This window comes from Stenella coeruleoalba (assembly GCF_951394435.1).
Source record: "Stenella coeruleoalba genome assembly, chromosome: 1".
NCBI classification, from domain to species: Eukaryota; Metazoa; Chordata; class Mammalia; order Artiodactyla; family Delphinidae; genus Stenella; species Stenella coeruleoalba.
This window is the reverse complement of record NC_137169.1, coordinates 3,925,865-3,945,232: the sequence shown is the minus strand read 5'-3', so window position 1 is coordinate 3,945,232 and position 19,368 is coordinate 3,925,865.

Sequence of the window (19,368 nt, the reverse complement as noted above, 5' to 3'; positions counted from 1 at the left end):
GGATCGATCTATCTATCTATCTATCTATCTATCTATCTATCTATCATCTATCCTATATCTATTTTTGGTATGATCCTTAGTTTAGGTTTTAAATGATTTCTTCTCTCTCTCTCTCTCTTTCTTTTCTGGTTACACCTTATTCTTAAAGGATGAAATCCACGTCCTGAGTCCTAGTTTTGGGCTCTTCTGGGCTGCCCATTCTCTTTTCCCCTCACATACGGATCTGGTGTCATCAAAGACTTTTGACATGTTCAGAGGGAACCAAAGATCAAACGCCCTTGAATATCGTTCTGGGAGACTCATTAACAAATTCATGAATTCAGGTTCTGTTTGACTCGGTGGACTGGCAAAGTCAGCCACTTATTTATTTCAAATAAGGTGTTTTCCAAGAACGTCGTTACCATTCATGATTAAGTGACAGTTTGACTTTACACAAAGTGTGTTTGAAATTCACACGCCTTGCATGTTGAAACCGGGAGCTGGCCTCACCTGCCACTTCCTGTGGTCAGACCAGCCCTGCCTTGGCCTGACCCTCCCGACCCCAGGGGAGTGGTGCTACCATCACAGAACACGGACCGGAACACTCGTGCTACTGCAGCACAGGGCACATCCCTGGGGCTGCAGGGCAGGACGGACCTCTGTCTCTCTTTTCCCTTCTGCTTCTCCTCTTTATTCTTCCCTCACTTCATGGCCCAGGTGTTTCCTCCATCCTTGTGGCCACCCTGGCACCTGAGCTTGTGGATTACAGGCTGGCTACTCGGACCAGCGATTTCTTCTGTTGGCTGCAACTCAACCCTCCCAGGAGGGGAACTCCGACTGGGTCAGGTGTGTGCTCCTGAGCTGCCTGCAGGGGGCGGGACCATGCAGAATATATGAGCTGCCAGGGGCCACTCTTGTGGATAAGGGGAGGCTCCCAGAGAGGGGGATCTCTGCCTTGTGGGCAGCCGTATCCATGGGACAGCCTTTGGGAGATCCCCAGCCATGTCTAACTGTTCAACTCGCCGAGCCGAGGATCAAAGTGTCATCAGGGTCAGCTCACCAACAATCCATGGTCTGGACTGTCCTCTGCTGTGTCCGCCTCTATTTGAAGCCCTCCAGAGTCTGCAGCCCTGCAGCGCCAACCGGCTAATGGAGCATCCAGAGCTGCGTGTGATGTTCAACCACCCGCGATGGCCCAGGTCATCCTGGAATCTGCCTCTGTGGGTCGGCTTGGATCAAGTTAACCAAAATGCATATTCACGTGAAAGCATCTTAGAGAACCTCCTCGCTGGGGGGCCAGGCTGCTGGCATGGAAACCAGCCTTCCCTCTGACCTGGTTGCTTTCCTCCAGGTCAGAGGGTGAGAGCGACCTGGTGAGAGTGAGCTCGCCCCACCCCGAGGTCGCCCCACCCCGAGGTCACGTCCTGCCTGTCTGGGGAAGCACCAACCGTGTGATCCAGCGTATTTATCTGGTGACACCGCTGCACAGTGTGGCTAGCCTCATGTCACAGGTTCTTTTAAGATGAAAGCTGTCAGGGCTTCCCTGGTGGTCCAGTGGTTAAGACTCTGTGCACCCAATGGAGGGGGCCCGGGTTCGATCTCTGGTCAGGGAACTAGATCCCGCATGTGGCAACGAAGATCCCGCACACGGCAACGAAGATCCCGTGTGCCGAAACTAAGACCCGGCGCAGCCGAATAAATAAATAAATAAATGTTATGAAAAGATGGAAGCTGTCGACAATCAGATATGGAATCTTTATGCGACATGAGCAATTCTATTAAGTGCTCAATCACAGCCAGATGGCGGGACGTCTGTATGAAATAACGGCTTCACGGAAAGCACATTGGACGAGTTGCCAAAAGTAAAAATAATCCTGAGTGTGGGAAATGGCAAAAACCGCAAACAGACGTCGTCAGGATTTAATAAGTCGAGATGAGGATGGTTGAAGTGAGCCTCGGGTGCGTGTCGCGGCTCCGTCTGGTGCCGTAAGCCGGAGGCCCGTCCATCTCTCGCTCTGGCCCCTGTAGATGGAGCATGAAGAGTGGCCAGGGATGCAATGAGTAAACATCACATCCTTCACTTTCTGAGAGCACAGGCCCTGGTTCACTCCGACGGACACCTAAATGGAAACAGAGTACCTGGTGGGGCAGGTAAGCTTCACCACACCTTCAACTCCTGCGCGTGGCCCCAGAGGTTTCTGGGATGAATGCCAAGAACACGTTCATGCCCGAGCGATGGACGTTTATTAACAGTGGAAGGTTTGGCAGACCCTTCTGGCCAGTAGAGGATGCCCCATGGCCCTCTTGGCTCTTCCTGGGTACCAGCCACACTCTCATCCTGGGTGGCCCCGCACGGAAGCCTGTACCTGTGTGCACAGTGAGGGGCTGGGTTTTTTCTGGCCCTATTCCCCTCACTGGGCTTCAGGTCTCTCTGGGGCAGAAACCATACTTCATTTCCAGCCCTTATGCTCAGCAGAGCACCATGCTTACGAAATGATTGTTTAATGAGACTGAGTGGAAGGGAAGTTGTGCTGGGGGGACAGAGAAGGGAGACACGTTGGGCTCTGAAGTGCGTCTTTTTCTGTGGCTGCTGTGGTCTGAATGTGTGTCCCCAAAGTCCTGTATTGAAATCTTAACCCCCCAGGGCAATGGTGTTAGGAGGTGAGGCATCTGGGAGGTGATTAGGTCATGAGGGTGGAGCCCTCAAGACTGGGATTAGTGCCCTAATTAAAGGGGCCACACTGAGCTCTCTTGCCCCCTTCACATTTGAGGGCATGAGAAGCCAGACATCTGCAGCCAGGAGAGGGACCTCCCTACAACCCAACTGTGCTGGCACCCTGATCTCGGACTTCTGGCTTCTAGACCATGAGAAATCAATGTCTGTTGCTTACAATTCACCCAGTCTGTGGTATTTTGTTACAGCAGTTGGAACAGACCAAGTCAGTGGTAAAATACACACAACATAAAATTTACCGTTTTAATAATTTCTGAGTGTGCAGGTCAGTTGCATTTAGTACATCCACACTGTTGTGCAGCCATCCCCACCGTCCATCTCCAGAACTTTCTCATCTTCCCCAACTGAAACTCTGTCCCTGTTAAACACTGACTCTCATCCTGCTGGCGCCCACCCCTCTACTTTCTGTCTCTGTGAATTTGACTCCTCTGGGCACCTCACACAGGTGGAATCACACCGTATCTGTCCTTTTGTGTCTGGCTTATTTCACTAGCATAACGTCCTCAAGGTTTATCCTCATTGTAGCAGATGCCAGAACCTCCTTCTTTTTTAAGGCTGAGTAATATTCCACTCCATGTAGAAATGCATCCACTGAACTGTATGAACGGGCCGTGAAGGTGGGAGGTGACCTGAGCAGGTGGCCACACTGCCTTTGGAGCTGGGCTCACCTGGGTTTGAGGCCTGGCGCTGCCCATCATAGGGGCAAACCTCGGTGCTCCCTGAGCTCTGAGAAATGGGAGCAGAGGTGTCCCCACCTGCCAGGGCCACTGCAAGACACCCACATTCTACACACGAGGCCCCAAGGGCAGCTGCTTTTCCTTGAAGTTGCGGGTGACCCTGGGATCCCAGGCCAGTCTGGACTTCATGGATTTTGGAGTGGAGGCAACAGAAGACTCTTGGAGAGTGAAGTGGGGAGCTGCCCTCCCTTTCCCAGCTGTAGACCGACTTCCGCCTCCAACCAGGGACCCTGGCTGCCTGTCCTCCTGCAGCTTGGCCTTCCCATTGGCAGCTGCCTGGATCTGCTCCCACAGACCCCCCTTGCCCAACCCGGGCCTGTCTGTTCTTCCTCAGTGGCCAGATGAAGCAGCTCTTAGGGACAGGGCGTTGGGGCTAAATTAAAACCAGTGACCTGCAAATTAAGGGCCCCAAATCCCATTTCCCGCTCCACAGCTGCCTCACCATCGTCCTCTCCTTTCCCTCTTAGATGGGGGCCTGTCAACAGCTGTTAGCGCCGCCCGGTTATGAATCCGTCACAGGGCAGCGGCCACAGCAGCGGGGCTCCGTTCTCAGCAGACTGAATTGTCTTTGCATTTGTGAAATTTTTTTTTTTTAAAGTAATTGCCCATTTTACCCCCATTCTTCTTGTCTGCATGTGAATGTTCTTACTTAAAGTGAAGCTGGGGAGCTATTGTCATCCCAGGCTGGATCAAGGGACCATGCAAATGTGCTAAAATGTACCGTGACAAATCGAGGTTCTTTTTCTGCAAAGATGTTTTGCCGGCCTGGGTTTAGAGTCAAAGGGACCTTCAAAGCATAAAATGTTCAAAGTGTTTTCATCAGCTTTGATATGAGGTAGCGCGTCTGTTGGATCCGAAGGGGAAGGTGACAGGCTGGCATGCAGATGGTCTCTGTGAGTCCAGTCTGTTTCCTTGGGGGCGCCTGGGGGCCACTCCCGTGCAGCCCCAGAGTCAGAGACCAGCCCGCCTGCCCTGTGGCCCAGGACTCGGGGTGTCCAGGCACTAGGAGAGCTCTGCAGTGTGCCTCTGTGTGACCTTGGCAATGCCCTTCCCTCCCTGGGCCTCGTCCGTCTGTGAAGCGGTGGGCGGCTGGGCTTCACGAGGGCTCCCGGCTTCTCCCAGTGGAGTGTCATCTATTCTTCGTGTTAAATTCTGAGGGGAGAGGGTGCGGGTGCCTGCTTCAGTTCTGGGACACAGAGAGCTGGTGTTTACTGGCCAGTCTCTCTACTGTGGCTTCCTTCCTAACCTCAAGGAAACTGTCTTTCGGGACTGAGCTAAACCTTTATTGGGAAACACTTACTTGCCAAATGGTCGCTACTCAGGCGGTGGGTTTGGAAGTCCAAGGTGGTTTAGGAAGACAGAGTTGTGCTTTGAACCTGAGGGTGGGCTCAGCAGATGGGAGGGGGTCCGAGGTCTTTGGGGAGTGGCATATTTTCTGGGCTGGGCTCAAAGTTGCCCTGGGAAAGCGACCCTGATGAGTCCTTTCGCTAGAGGCCTCTGTGCCTCCCCCGCCTGGGGCTGGGGTGTCGAGGGCCCCAGCAAGGCCTGGCTGGCTGCAGGGGGAGGGTCCAGGGTTGCGTCCCTTCTGTCCCCCACATGCAGCCCCACTTTGCCTCTGTGCCCTCCTGTTCCTTTCATCTCTCTGTGTTTCCTCCTGTTCCTTTGTTTCTCCATCAGACATGGTGCCAGGCCCTGGGGCCTGGAAGGTACCCTGATGCATGAGACACAGCTGGACCCACAGGAGGCCAGAGGAGGCCCCCGGCATGAACCAGAAATCATGGCTCAGGAGCTCAGGGCCTCGGTAGATACCTCGTCCTCAGAATTGCTTCTCGGTAGTTTCCTGGAAGGTTCCCAGAGCTTTGAACTTCAACTTAGCCAACCAACGCCGAGCAGGACCCAAGGCCCCAGGGCGGACAAGCTGGTCCCTGCAGCTCCTGCCCCGGGGGGACTGCTGCCCACGCCACCTGCCCTGGTCGGCTCTGTGGTCCACGGAGGTGGTACCAGTCTTGGAGTGAGAGTGTGGGAGCAGGCGCCTGGGGGAGCGTGCTTGGGGGCACAGCTGTGCCACATCCTGTTCTCCAGCCCAGAGCTGCAGCTCAAGCCTGCTTCCTTCTACCAGGAGAAACAGCTTTCTGAAAGGACACAGCCCTCGGGGAGGTCAGGGGGATGGAACCGTGTGCCCCGCGTGTGGGCCTGCGGAAGGATTCGGGTCCTCGGGCTGCCTCTCCAGTTGCAGGGATCCCAGGCTGGGGGGCTGCGTGCAGTCTGGCCCATAGAGAGCTTTTAACAATATATATGTACTTTGGGTCATCCTGTGTTTAAAAAATACTAAATAATCTGCCAGCATTTAAAAATCAAATCAAAGCCTGTATTTCTTTTGAAAAACAGGAAGGTCTGGCCCCACTAAGCCTACATTATCCCATAGTCCCAACTGCCTGGATCTGGGAAGCAGCTGCCCCCTTTCAACTGGATACAGGCTGTGCTTTCCCGCAGTCACCACCACTTCCTATAGCATCTCCCATGCTGAGCCCGGGTGTCTGTCATCTAATTTTCGGCCAGTCATTTACCTGGCTGACTCTATGGGATCTGAATTTTCAGCCTTTGGTGGTAGGATTGGGGTTAAGTCCAGTCACCTTTGAGTCCAGCGTCCTGTGTATGGAGTCTAGTTCTGTGGAGCCATGGACAGATCACCCAATCTTCTAGAATCTCAGGTCTTCATCTATACCATGGGCTAAATGCTTTCCACTTCAGAGAGGTACTGGGAGGACTAAAGGAGATAATAGTTCACATAAAGAGCTTAGCCGACTGCCTGTCACATGGCAATAATAATAATATTATATATATTATAATGATATTTTAATAATTTATACTATAATAATATTAAAATAATATAATAATGATAATATAACAGTGATATAATACTTTATACTATAATAATAAGACATAATTACAGTGTTGTAAAAATTTATAATAACATAACATATGATAATTCCAATATAATATGTAATCTAAGAACTGTAATAATAACAACAAGACCCAGCACCTACTGTGTGCTTCCCGGGGCAGGCGCTGTCCCGAGTACTGGACCTGTACTAACTTGTCTAATTCTCACAATAGCCCCTGGGATGCAGGTCCCACTATCAGCCTCAGTCCCTCATTTTACAGATGATGAAACGGAGGCCCAGAGAGGTTAGGATGCTTGACTGTTGTCCAACAGAAAGTGGTAGAGCTGGGGTTCGGACCTACGCCTCCTGGCTCCTGCCTCTGCTTTCAGTGTATACGGCACCAGGTTGCCTGTACTGCTGGGACCCAGGTCCTTCAGCTCTGACATTTGCTGGAGGCTCTGAGGCTTGAAGTTCTCCCAGGGGTTTTGTTGCAGCTCCAGTGGATGTTGGGTCTTGGGCTTTCTGGACAAAGCCGAATGGGCGGGGGATGGTGGCAGGGTGGGGCGGCATGCAGTTGCGAGACCTTGGGTAACTGACCTTCTGGTGGAAGCCAGGGCTCTTGGTCCCCACTGCCCCCACCAGGGCTGTCGGCCTCTGATCCAGCAGCCCCACAGCCCCTGAGAGCATCTCAGCAATAAACACAACAGGCTGAAGGTTTTGTCAGTGGGAGGTTCCAGGGAACGCGGGATCCTTGGGTTTCCAGCCCCTTTTGCTCCTTCAAATCAGAGCTCATCTTGTCAGGAACAAAGCAGCAGCAGAGCGCTCGCAAGCTGGATTAATCCTGTTAAACAATTCACAGATCTGACGCCAGACGCCCTTTTTGAAACCTGGGGGTACGGACTGCAAGTCAAGCATGAGTCTCACATCGCTTTCAGTGGCTCGTTGCCCGGCAGAGCTGAAGGGCCAGGGAACAGAGACGGCGGACAAGGCAGTGTTCCCACGACTTCACTGGCCGGATTCATGCTCACTGCGAGCTCTTCTCCTTTCCTGTGACTGATGTGCAGAAAAGAGACGGACATGAAAGGGAGAGGTTGCCCCTCGCCTCCCAGTTGGGCCCCTTCCTCCCAAACCCTCGCAGGGAACAGCCCGACGCACTCTCATCACTCCACTAGGGCCGGCGTGGGAGAGGGAGTCGGGCCGATTGGCTGAGGGCCCAGGGCAGTGTGTCCAGTGCTTACACAGTCAACAGGGCTGAAACTGTGCTGGACCACATCCTGCTCACCACGGAAAGGCTGATGGGTCGGTCCTCAGTTTCCCCATCTGCTAAGTGGAGACTGTAGTCCTGCTGATCTCACGGAGAGGTGAGGACGTTTTAGGAGAGTGCCAGGTGTCCCCTCAGCCAAAGGCATCAAGCTTAGCAGTGAGCAGGTGTCCCTGTGCCCCGCAGGGAAGCAGGACACAGTAGGAGGAGCCATTGTCTCACTTGGGGCTGGTTGTCAACTAGAGGAGTGGGGTGCCCTTGGGGATTATTTCTCAGAAAGAGACGTGGGATTCTGGCTAAACTTTCCAGGGGTGCATGAGCCCCATGTAGGTTAAGAGCTCCCAGAATGTTCTGGGGATTTTTGCACGTCTGTGGAGACAGCCCAGGGCCCTCAGCCCTCCAGTTCCCCTGCCTGCTCTTCAGTGCTAAACCAAGTGGCCCTTCTGTCCTCCAGGGATGATGCTGGCCTAGGTGGTCCATACCCCATCCAGCTGGCAGGCTTTCTTCACCTGGAATACAGGCTGCTCTCGCTTCTGCATGGACAGAGCTGCTTGTCATCCAGCCCCCGTTGGCTGCCTTCTTGGGCTGCCCTGGGTGGTGGGCAGTGGCCAGGGTAGGGGCTCTGGAGTCAGAGGGCTGGGCTGAATTCCAGCCTCGGTCTGCTGGCTGCGGTGCTGCAGGTGTCTTGTTTAACCTCTTGGTACAAGGAAGTAGGAATAATGGTCATTGGACGAAAGTTAAACGCACTTGTGCATCTAAAGCGTTTCCCACAGCCTGGCTCAAGGAACGCTAGTGATCTCATCGTCACCCCCCTTGACGGAGGCTGAAGCCATGCGTCAGAGGGTCTGTGCACACGCGTGTGCACTGAGTACCCGACTTCTGTACCAAGGGAACCATGGGGCTGTGGACCCCCAGCGCTGGTGGAGCCTCTTCTGGTAGAGGGGCTGGTGCTATTGGCTGTGACATCTGTGCTCCTTCTGTGACATCCCTGCTGGGCTGAGTGCAGGGGGCGGTCCTCCTCCCCATCCCCTGCTCGTCCCTCAGGCAGGACCCTTGGCCTTGGACCAGGTTCTCCCGGGAGTTCTCTGGCCTTCTGTGTCTGGGCTCTAATACCGTTTCTAGGTGGGGGTGGAGGGCAGCCAGGGCCGCACTGTCCACGGGAAGAGCCCCAAGGGCCCATTTCTGCAGGCAGTGAGAGCCCAGGCCCTGTCCCATCCCCCTGACTTGAAGTTTCCGCACAGACCTAAGGGCCCTGGACACACCAACCAGCCCCTGACCGCCCAGCAGAAGATCCTGAGGTTCAGGGCAGACAGTAGAGGCTGCCATCCCCAGGCATGGCCAGCGCATGGTGGGTGAGGACGTCCACCCGCTGGGGAGCAGGGAGGACAGAGGGCTGTGCGGGCCAGGGAGCCCCTGGGTAGCTTTCTGATAGTGTGCAGTCTCAGAACAGGGGAGGGGAGGCAAGGGGAGGGGAGGGGCAGGAGGGGAGGCAAGGGGAGGGGAGGGGCAGGAGGGGAGGGGAGCTCCGACAGGGCTGGTGAGCGGGCTGGGTACTGTCCAGGACTTCTGTGGCACTCAGCGCTGGGTGCTGTGACAGTAGGGGAGCGCCTGGATGGGTTCCTGCACATCCTTTCTGTATAGGGACAAAAGAGCTACTAATGTTTACTGAGCATTTACTATGTGACACTTCAGTGGAAACTGACAACTTTTTATCTGCCCAGCCTGCGGCATGTGCTCTCAGCTAGACAATTGCATAACTCTGCCCCCCAGGCATGGTGATTGGCTCAGGGATGGGCACATGACCTAAGCTGGGCCAATCAGATTCACCCCTGGGATTTTTGCTGGGGTAATGGGGAAAGAGGTTTTCTCTCGCTCTTTCTCATTTCTCTCTTTCCTCACCAGCCATAAGATAGTAAAAGCCAGGACCTCCTGGTCTGCTGGTGGCCATCCTGCTGCCTTGTGGGGAGAGCTTTCCTGAAAATGCAGCCAAAGCAGAGGAGTAGGGGGCTGAGAGAGGTGGGGAGATGGAGAGAGCGTGTGAGGGAGGGTGGACACAAACATACCCCCCAGTGGCATTTTCGGGGCCCTCAATGTTGGCCCCACCCCTCGGACCTTCCAATCATGGAAGCTGATGCACCCCCTCTCCTGGCCCAGCCTGTCCCTGTGGGGTTTCAATGATCTTTTCCAGGCGCTGTGCTCAGCACGCGTGTATCATGAATTCCAAGTCTTGCAATTACCCTAAGGGGTAAGTTTCTTCTTATTCCTGCTTTCGGAAGAGAAAGACGGAGACTAAGAGGTCTCATCACCCACCGAGGTGCTCCCTGTGGCTTAGAAGGCGCAGAACTGGGATCCAAGCCCACTGCTCTCGCTCCGGAGCCCGTGCTGTGGACACGCATGAACCCTTCCTCCTGACCCCAGCTGCCCGTCAGAGGCATCAAATAAGTATTTGTTGAATTAAACTCATCCTGGCTGCTGGGAATGGAGGCCAGCTCCCCTTCCTTCTTTGGACCTGTGTGTCTGCTCAGGATGTGTCCGAACCCTTTGCCTCTGGCTCCTGGGCTCTCACGGAGGCTGGGGCCCTCCGCCGCGGTCCTCAGGTGGTGGGGCTGGATATCCCGCAGCCATGCCACGGACGCTCCAGCAACACCGCATCACAGAAACTTTCCCAGAACAATTCCGTGAGCCACCTGAAAGTGCGAAACGGGCTGGATCCCCGTGTAGTCGGAAACCATTGCATGGAGGCTTCGGGCGCCTTGTTCCCTTTCAGAAGCAACTTCCTTGTTTGATGGGGAACAGAGACGGTCCTGTAACATCCAGGTCAATGCGTCCTTTGGGAGGTTTGAAATGAGGCCAGAAGTGTGTTCTGAAGAAAGCAAGTGAGTCGGTCTTCGCTCCACGTGGTAAACTCGGGGCAATTTGGGGAAGATCAGAAGTGGCTGCATTTCTTCCTTGGTCTGGGAGAGATCAAAGCTGCGGTTGGCAAAGGTGATCTCATCTGAAAAGTCCCTCAGAAAATCCAGAAAAATTGGTGAGCTGGGGTCACGCGGGGGCTGGGGGCCCACTTTCCTCTGCTTCCACCCAACTACGCGGCCCCCTCCGCCCGAGTCCTGCCGTGAGGTTCTGGGAGGGCCAGGGAGACTGTGGTCGTGGTCGGGGTGATGCTGGGAAGGGGGGGACGAGCCCTTTTGCTCCTCAGCAGCCTCTCCTTTCCCCGAGGCCCTGCATCTGCCTTCAACGGCAGTCAGCTCGCTCTGTGCCGGGGGTGGAAGGGGGCTTCCCGGGAGTGGACCCCGCCTCTCTTGGCCTTTCTCTTCCGTCCGTCGCTGGCTGGGGTGAGGTGCGTTCACCCCCGTGCATTTGTTTTCTGGGTGAGCTGGCAGCTGTGGGCGGTGGCTTCTAGAAAGGATCAGGATCTCTGCGGCAGAGAGCCCTGGGCCCTCGACCCCTGTCTTAGGTGGGGTCTCCTGAAGACGTCGAGATAAGGTTGTGATCGTGAACCGTAAGTAGGGAATTGGGCCCCAGGGAAGGGCATGTGACCGGGCCAGGAAGGCAGTCGGGGTGTGGCCGCTGACTCAGTCTCCCTGGGGAACTCTGCGTGGTGGTGCAGAAACGTATCCTGGGGGCCCCGGAGCCCGTGAGGTACCGATTCTGGCCCAGCAGCTCTGGGGCTGCTTGAATTCTGCATCTCTGACAAACTCCTGATGAAGCCATTGCTGCCAGTGTAGCGTCTACAAGGTCCAGAACACACCTCCCAGCTGTCAGGGCTTGACTTGTGTTCCCAGAGGATGAGCTGAAGCCCAGCTCCTGTGAATGTGACCTTATTTAGAAACAGGGTTTTGGCAAAAATAATCAAGTTAAGACCAAGACATACTGGGTTTGGATGGACCCTAATTCAATGACTGGTGTCCTTAAAAGAAGAAGAGAAGAGACACAGAGGGAGGAGGGAAAACAGCTACGTGAAGATGGAGGCCGAGATTGGAGGCATGCGGCCATGCGGCAAGGAGTGCCTGGAGCCACCAGAAGCTGGAAGATCAAGGAGGGACCCTCCCCAGAGCCTCTGAGGGCCTCGGAGTCCTGCCCACACCGTGATCTCGGACTTCTGGCCTCCAGACCGTAGGAGAATAAACTCCGGTCACTCTAAGCCCTCCAGGTTGTGGGACTGTTACGGCAGCCCGAGGAGACTAGTACAGCACCCAAGGGGAGATGGAGCTGTCCCGGGCATCAGCCCGCAGCACGTTCAGCTGGACCTGGGAAATGGCCGAGGTAGCAGGTGCAGGTTTTCTACCCAGAATCGGTCAGCGCCGAGGGGAGGTGTGTGGGCCCTGCGGGTTCCTGCTCCTGTCCTGCTTAGAGGTGACCACACCCCTTCCTGGAGGGTGAGGGGCTGGTACTCTGGGGCTGGGACAGGCTGACAAGGGTGAGAGGAGCAATCCCCTCTTCCACCCACATGGATGCTTCACCCGCCCCTTTAGGGCGGATGGGGAGGCTTCCGGGGGAGGGGTGGGGGCGGCGCCGGGTCCTTGGAGGACGGAGGGGTTTGAACCAAAGGGCCCAGGTTGCTAACTTACGTCTCTGAGCCACAGCTTTCTTGGGCGGCACAAGAGTGGAATGACAGCCTGCAGGATTGAGGGCTAGAGGTGATGCGTGTCATTGCCTAGGACGGGCGGGCCCGGCGCAGACGAGGGTAGGCAGAGTGGGGCTCCTCCCACCGAGGGTCCCGCACAGCACCTTTGGGGAAGGTGAGCTCCAAGGGGCAGTGGGCCAGCCGACATGGTCCCCTTGTTTCCCAGGGACGCTGCTCTCCTGGCTGATGGGGACCATCGCCCCGTCCAGCCATCCGTTCCCCTGCCATTTCAGCCCCGGATTTCTAGAAGCTCTTAAGAGGGTCAGATGTTAGCAAGTTGGCCCAGAGCTGTTGACTTACGCTTTAGCAAGCCTTGCTTTTACGATGATCAATATCTGATTTACGCCCTGGGTTTGTCCTGATCTCTTTCTAACTCATTAAATCTTCCTTAATCGAGTCTCTAACTTTATCCTTTGGAACTTATCCTTCAGAGTCAGCTTCCGGTTCCCCTGGTTGGCTTCTGACCCATTTATTTGCCTTTCGAGAAAACAAAAGCACGTTTGGCTGGAGCTGGTTCTAGAGGCTGGCTGCCAGGGGGGTGTGGCTTGTTAGCTGCCGCAGCTGTCTCACTGCCACGGAAGCTCCTTCCGCCGATTGAATTTACTTGTGCTGAAAGGGTCGGGCCCTCCCATCAGAGGATGGGGCTGATTTCTGGAGGTGCTGAGCGGGAGTGACTCCAGCCTCCAGTGGTTGTTCCTGGGGTGGGTGATGGCCAGGTGGGGGTACCTGGGCTGGCAGGGCTGGCAGGGGCCTCGCCAAGCGTCTGAGGCTGCAGTGGACCCGCTTTCCTTTGGTTCTAGGCAGGTGCCTGGTTAGAAAACTGGACCCTTCCTATAAACTTAATAATGAGGATGAGCTGAACTTGGGGAACCAGGAACCCGGTGCTTTATATTCACTTTCATACCCAACTCTCACAACAGCCCTGGGAGTTGGACGCCCATTTTACAGATGGGGAAACTGAGGCTGAGCAACGCACCCAGGTGACTTGGCAGCTAAGGGGCAGAGCAGGGATTCCCACACAGGATGTCTGAGCCTCTGTGCCTTGCTGCCCCCTCCAGGGAGCTCTTATACTGCATCCTGTGGGCAATACTGGGAAACATCCCAAGGTGAGCTGGACTGCCCACCACACAGCTGGTCACCCCCAGTGTCGAGAACGCTGAGGGGGAGAAATTCTGTCGTGGGGAAACCGGCCTTGACTTTGGATGGCCAGTCCCTCTCGAGGTCTGCAGTTAGCTCCGGATTTATTCATTACAGAATCTGGATGTGGTCAAATATTGGGTTCCCCCACAGAAGGGTGGTAGACTTCATAACAAAGAAAGAATAAAAAGGGGTGGACACGCTTACTGTAAGCAGAATATGCCGCTTACCTGTGTTGGGTGCAGAAAGGATGAAATTTACTCACAAAAGGCCACATACTGTGTGATTCCATTTACATGAAATGTCTAGACCAGGCAAATCCATGGAGACAGAAAGTAGACCAGTGGCTGCCAGGGGCTGGAGGTGGTGTGAGGGGTCAGGGGGCCCCAGGAGGCAGGGAGAGGGATGCTGAGAGCTGGAAAGGAGAATGCATTTGCCTTGTGTCCAATTCTCCCTCTGATTTTTCTTCTTTCTTTTGTGTTCTAAGCTTTCTACGATGTAACTTATGTTACTTCGTGTTTTTTTTTAGGGTGGTAAAATGATCAGGGTTCCCCCCCCCTTTTTCTGTTCCTGATTTTTGTCAAATGCACATTCTTTTTTATTTTATTTTATTTTTATTTTTATTTTTTTGCGGTATGCGGGCCTCTCACTGTTGTGGCCTCTCCTGTTGCGGAGCACAGGCTCTGGACGCGCAGGCTCAGCGGCCATGGCTCACGGGCCCAGCCGCTCCGCGGCATGTGGGATCTTCCCGGACCAGGGCACAAACCCGTGTCCCCTGCATCGGCAGGTGGACTCTCAACAACTGCGCCACCAGGGAAGCCCCAAATGCACATTCTTAATGCCAAGAAAGGGAGCGAATAAAAAGCAAATTGCTACCCCATCCTCTGCACACAGTCACACTCCATAAAATCAAAGGAGGACAGGACTTGAGTCTCAGGGAGCCAAGCCCGATTAAGCAGGTGGCTCTGGCCAGGGCACAGCGCACCACCCACAGACTCTCTGCCCACTTGGGGAGGGAGGCCCTGTCCTCCCTGTTCTGTGGAAGCACCATGTGAGCCGTGCTGAGCCCAGTGCACCGTGAGAACCTGGGCGCAGCTGCCTCCTGCCCCTGCCCAGTGGGCTCGGCCAGCCTCCATCCCGGTGGGAGGCGGGCCCTCACTGGCGCGTTCTTCCTGCAAGGGGCCCTGAGGCCGAGCTCGTGGGTGCGGAAGGAGGGAGGTCCTGACCTGAGCTTCCTCCTCTGATCCAGCTCTCCTGCTGCTTTGTACTTTCATCCTCGTCTGGTCCAGGAGGGGTGGCCTCCCCCCACCTCCATCCCCCCTTGGCCGGGCAGGTCTCTGTCTGCCGCAGCTGCATGTGCGGTACACTTGCCCCGCCTTCTGTTGTTCCCAGGACAGTGTGAGGGGGATGCGTGAGCACTAATCTAGGACAGGCTTCGCTCCTTAGAAGGGACCTGCTGGGCCTGTCCCCCGAGGGCAGGTGAAGACTCAAAGAGGCTCAGGCACCATCACTTCCCAGGCTGGGGCGGGTCCACAGACCCAGAGCCCTTGAATAGGGGAGGCAGGGTCCCTGGAGGAAGGACCCCACTACGATGCTAAAAATTTAGATCGTGAATCTTTCTCCCAGCCCTCCCGGAGGAACCTATGACTTTTTCCAGGAGACTAGGTGCTGGGGAAAGGGAAGTAATCAGGCCATTCGGGGACTGCTGGACACTGGCTCTGAGATGACTTGGATTCCAGAAGACCCTCCAGCCAGTCGGGGTGTATGGGGGTCAGGTGATGGATGGAGTGTCCGCTCAGGGCCGACTCACAGTGGTCCGTGGGTCCCCCATCCTTTCTATGGTTATTTCCCTGGTTCTGGAATGCAAAATTGGGATAGACCGTCAGCAGTTGGCAGAATCTCTGCCCTCTGTACCTGGAGAGTAGTTTCTGGGGCAAAGAGGCCCCAGCAGGCATTGGCCCAGACACAGGCACCAGCCAAAGGAGAAGCACCCAGGCCTGTTAAAGAACCAACTGGGAGAAGTGGGAGCGAGTGGGTCAGAGGGGTCTGGCCTCCACGCTGGGGTGAGGGTGACCTGTGTGAGGGTGGGCTTTGGAGCTCCACCCATGAGCAAGGCCATGAGAGCTAAGAGCGCCTGCCCCCAGGGGTGGGGGATGTGCTGAGAGGGCCGGGTGCCCAGGTGGGCACCAGGATCCAACCTATCGAGCGGGACATGCCATAGAGGCTTTGGGAAGTGGGGAGGGGCTCAGGGAATCAGGCCTCTATACTCCTCCCAGAAACTGGACTCACAGAATGAGAGCTGCAGAGGCAGCTGTGATTTCCGGGCCATCCTGCAGCGTGGGGTAGGCAGTTGTGACGCCCTGTCAAGGAAGCCCATTTTGCACATTGGGGGTCAGCCTCCTCCTACACATAGGAGGGCCTGGGGGTGGGCTTCAGTATAAGCCAGAGGTTAGAACAAGGACTTTGAGGTCAGCCAACTGGGTTCTACTCCCACCCTCTCCTACCAGGAATCATTAACCCCTGGGAATCTCTTTCCTCATCTTAGAAATGTCAGTAACGGCAGTGACCATCTGCCAAGCTCCTGCAATAGATGCAAAACTTATTACAGCTATTTCCTTGTTCATTCACTCATTCATTCATTCATTCATTCAATATCCAACAAGCATCGAGCATCTACCCCACACTGACCACCTTTCCAGGTACTGGGGAGGCAGCCATGAGCAAAGCGGAGTCTCTGCCCTTCTTCTGATGGAAGGAGACAGATGTAAACAAAGAAACATGAAAAATGACAGAGGTGATAAAGCCTGGAAGAAAGGTAAAGCAGAGTTGGGAGAGCGCACTTGCTAATTCAGAAAGGGTGGTGGGGAAGCCTCTCTGATGAGGTGACACTGGGCGGAGACTGGGGCTGGGGAATGATGGTCATTTTAACCTTCACAGAAGGCTGAGCCAGGCATAGGCCTATGTGAGGTGTAGTGATTTACTGACGGAGATTTAGAATAATAAGTAGAGGGGAAGTATACGTATTTGTCCATTGTTCCGTAAGCAGGAAGATTCTTCACAGAGTCTAGGCACCCTCTCTTCCTGCTGAGGTCCAGAAACCTCCTCTTCCTGGTCTTTACTGTTAAACACATCATTCTTGGTTAATCTCATCTCTCCTGCCATGAGCAAAAGGCAGCAATGCTGTGATGACTCAGAGCACCTTGGCACTTTGGAGCCTGTTTGTATTGACCTAATATAGGTCTTCTCAACTCTGCAATTCCTTATTCCATGTATTTAATGCTGGTTACATCATTGCTCATGATGCTGCATTATCCATTGCGTAGTCTGTGAATCCTGGCTTCTGGCAACTCTCTCAAAGGACCCTGTGCTTTGTTGAAGATGACCACAAATGCTTGTCTTACTCAGAGTATGCAGGAAAATGGGAACACAAATTTGCTCTCTGGTTCTCATGTTACATTCACCATTTGTAATTTCATAGCACAGACATAGAACAAGTCCTCTTCCTACTATGTTTTCTCTTGAATCTTTAGGCCATAATCATTGTATCCTTAGAATGAGATCTTCTTTGCGTTGAAGGTCCCTTGAACTTTCAGACACCGACACCAGCAGGAAGGGTAGGAAAGGGTCCCATCTGCACAAGAAATGTCTGTCTGTCCTTGGGCAAAACCCAAGACTGACCCAGGAAAACACAATGACACCACATTGACTGGAGGCAAGAGAGAACATCAGTTGGAGAGAACTGTATGCTTTGAAGAGCAATGCCTTAAAAGCCCATGGAGTATGCACCCCAAACACCACTGGGGCTGTGTAGGAGGAGACCAGGTGCAGAACTGAGACTGTCATCCTTGCCAGATAGTGGTAAGGTCCCCCTTTCCTGTGGTGTCACCAGAGACAACATGGGGAGCCCTGACTTCCACTGTCACCTGAAGCATCAATCTCTCTCCTCTCTGGAGTGGCATTAGAGGGAGCCTAATGAAGGGTCTGGATCTTCACCATTACCAAGCACCCATGAGGCTGCACCAAGTGTGGTGGCAGTGAAGACCATGTGGGGATGGGAACACCCACCCCTGCCCAGCAGTAGTAGGAGCTCCCTTTCCCCCAGTCCGGTGTCTGTGGAGGCTGGCTGCAGAGCCTTCACCTGGCAGCAATGAGTCAGCACTCCTCTCCCACTTCTGCTGCTGGAGCAGCCCCAGAGAAAGCCATCTAAAACAGAAGGTTTAAATAAGATCCAGAGTCTCAAGAGAATACAACAATGTCCAGGTTTCAATCAAAAATTTCTCATCATGCCAAGAACCAGTAGCAGGTCAAACTGATTGAAAAATGACAATCTATAAATATCAACACCAAGATGGCAAAGATGTTAGAATTATCTGACAAAGATGTTAAAGCAGTCATGATAAAAATGCTTCATGAAACAATTAAAAACACTCTTGAAACAAATGTCAAAATAGAAAGTCTAAGCAAAGGAATAGAAGATAAAAAGAGGGACCAAACGGACCTCTTAGAACTGATAAACACAATAACTGAAATAAACAGCTTAGTGGATGGGCTCAAAAACAGAATAAGGAATGAAATGGGGAAATCACTACAGATTCCACAGACATCAACAGGACAATAAAGGAATAATTACAAACAACTGTGTGCACATAAATTTGATAACTTAGACAAAATGGACCACTTCCTCAAAAATCACAAACTACTACAACTCACCCAATATGAAACAGATTAATTTGAGTAGCTCTATAACTATTAAGGAAATTGAATTTGTAATTTAAACACACACACACACACATACACACACACACAAAAGATACCTTCAGGTTCAGAAGTTTTCACTGGACAATTCTGCCAATCATTTAAAGAAGAATTAATATCAATTCTACAAATCTCTTTCAGAAAATAGAAATGGAGAGAAAACTTCTCAGTTCATTTTGTGAAATTAGTTTTACCCTGTTACCTAAACCAAAGACAGTACAAAAAAAGAAAACCAAAGACCAATTTCTCTCATGAATATAGATTCAAAAATCTTCACAAAACATTAGCAAATAAAAGTTAGCAATATATAAATAGAATTATATAACACATCCAAGGAATTATAGACATGCAAGGCTGGTTCAATATTTGCAAATCAATCAGTATAATCCACCACATTAACAGGATAAAGAAGAAATATCACATGATCATATCAGTGATGCAGAAAAAAAGCATTTGACAAAAATCTACACCTACTCATGATAAAAATTCTCAGAAAAAAATAGGAAGAGAGGGGGATTTCCTTAACTTGATAAAGAGCATCTACAAAAGACTTACAGCTAAGCTTGCATTTAATGTTTAAAGACTGAATGCTTTCCCCATATGATCAGTAGCAAAGCAAAGCTATCCACTTTCCCCATTCTTTTTTTTTTTTAGAAGATATTGGGGATAGGAGTTTATGAATTTATTTATTTATTTTTGCTGTGTTGGGTCTTCATTTCTGTGCGAGGGCTTTCTCTAGTTGTGGCAAGCAGGGGCCACTCTTCATCACGGTGCGCGGGGCCTCTCACTGTCACGGCCTCTCTTGTTGCGGAGCATAGACTCCAGACGCGCAGGCTCAGTAGTTGTGGCTCACGGGCCTAGTTGCTCCGCGGCATGTGGGATCCTCCCAGACCAGGGCTCAAACCCGTGTCCCCTGCATTAGCAGGCAGATTCTCAACCACTGCGCCACCAGGGAAGCCCCTCCCCATTCTTATTCAACTTACTTCTGGAAGTTCTAGCCAGGGCTATAAGGGAAGAAAAGGAATTGAAAGGCATACAGATTGAAAAGGAAGAAATAAAGCAGTCCTTGTTTGTAGATAATATTGTTTATATAGATTATTCCAAGGAATCTACAAAAAATGCCTCCTAGAACTAGTAAATGAGTTCAGTAAGGTTGCAGAATATAAAATAAACATATAAAAATCAATTGTATTTCTGTATCCAGCAATGAGCACATGGACACCAAATTAAAAATACAATACTATTAGAATTGCTCA